Below are 2,037 nucleotides of genomic sequence, written 5' to 3'. Positions count from 1 at the left end.
ACCATCATTGTTGCCCCCTCCACCACCCCCACCGGCTACTTACCATCTGCCTCGGGCTCCTGCCTCTGGGACTCAGCTGCTCCCCAAGGCTTACCACACCCTGTTGCCACCATTGGGTCTGACGCAGCAGCCAGCTTGCAAGGACTTTCTTTTTTGTTGCAAGCGCACGTGGGTGCACGTGCCTCCGCTTTTGGACTGACCCTTTTCCCCCTGCAGCAAGCCCCCAGCTTTGCCTCTGTTACCTACCCTTTTGCCCCTTGCAACCTTTTGCCCCTCTCCCTTGCCCCAGCCCCTCGCTAGCTCCAATTTGTTTCCCTGCCCCGCCCTTTCCCTCTACAGCCTTTGTTTGGCTAGCCCCGTTTCCTCTGCCCCATTTCCCGCCTGGTTGCTCCCTTCCCACTGCGGTCCCCTTGCCCTGATTAGCCCCTCCCCTCGTGCGCCCATGTCCCCTCCTATGCGCTTGTGCCACTCCCCATTTTAGTTTGATTCTATCTCACTGCACCCCCCCCCAATGCTGTTATATCCTCCCTTCCTTGGTGCAACAAGAGGAGCCGGAAACCTTCCCTGAGTCGGTGACTGACCCCTAGCCCTTGATAGCCCCCCCCATCTACCCCCCGCTTTTGTGGCGCCCTCCTCCCCTGCCTACAGCCTAGCGGGGAGGAGTGGTCGACCTGCTTCCCCTTTCCCTACCCCCCCTCCAGTGTTTGCTCTCCCCCCATCCTCATTATGGCAGGGGACGAGGAGAGTGAGACCCCTCGGGCAGACCCTGCTGCCCCTCCTCCACCCGCCCCACCATCATCCCCCCAGCCTCTACCTCAACCGCTGCTGCCGAGCCACCTACTACCATCCCTGCTGGAATGCCGGCAGCGGTGGGTAACGAGGTGACCTCCGCTGCTGCCACGTCCCTCTCCCCCTCTGACTCTGGGGGAGTCCCCCCAGCCGGCAGGAAGGGCCAGGGCACGAAGAAGGGTAAAGGCCCGGCTAAAAAAGCCAGGCCCTCCATGGCAGGGGGTGCCCCCACTGCCACGGCCCCGCAACAAGCCGCGGCGTCCCTCCCTGCTGTTCCCTCCACCAGCTCTATGGGTGTCCCACCCCCAGCTCCCAGGGCATACGCCCAGGTGGCGGCGGCCCCCCCGCCTGCCGCTATGTCATCTCCCCCATCCACCGCCTCTGCTACCATCTATAGCGGCCGGGGCCCCTTCCCCACCTTGACCAGGAAGCATGGTGTCCGTTGCCTCCTGGTACCCACCTCGCCCCACGTGGAGACCTACGTGCGGGCATTGGCGAGGGTGGTGGGGCCCACAGCCATTGTGGTGGCCTCCAAGATGTACGGAAAGGTCGTCTTCTTCCTAGCATCGGAGGCTGCCGCCCAGGAGGCAGTGGAGAAGGGCTTGGCGGTGGGGGGCGTGTATGTCCCCCTGGAGCCGCTAGAAGACCTGGGCGCCCGACTGGTCCTGACTTCTGTCCCTCCCTTCCTTCCAAATGCCGCCCTGTTACCCGCCCTCTCTACCCTGGGGAGGCCAATCTCTGTGGTCAGCCCTCTCCCACTGGGCTGCAAAGACCCCGCCCTCCGTCACGTCCTCTCGTTCCACCGGCAGGTACAGTTACAACTGCCGCCGGCGGCACGTGACGGTGAGGCGCTCGAGGGGTCCTTCTTGGTCCCCTACCAGGGGGCCTGCCACCGGGTACATTATTCAACGGGGGAGGCCCGGTCTACCTCTGCCGGGTGATGGGACACGTCCGGAGGGACTGCCCTTTGGCCCGGCACGGAGGGACATCCGGGATCCCCGAGCCCCGGCAGGGCGCCGGCCCCGTCATCGCCGGCGCCCCTAGCTGCCCGGCGCCCGAAGCTGCCCCTCCTCCTTTCCAGCCCACCAATGCTCCCGCTTGGGCCCAAGGGGTATCCCCTGACGCTCGCTCAGCGCATGGGGCTCTCCAGACCTCGTACTCCCCGGTGCGTACTTCAGGAGGTGAGGGCCGCTTTGCCGCCCGCTGCTCAGGACTATCTCGACTGGGTCCTGCGAGAGGGCACGCCCC

The sequence above is a fragment of the Trachemys scripta genome, chromosome 1 (assembly GCF_013100865.1).
Source record: "Trachemys scripta elegans isolate TJP31775 chromosome 1, CAS_Tse_1.0, whole genome shotgun sequence".
In the NCBI taxonomy this organism is placed as follows: Eukaryota; Metazoa; Chordata; order Testudines; family Emydidae; genus Trachemys; species Trachemys scripta.
This window is presented reverse-complemented; position numbering follows the sequence as displayed.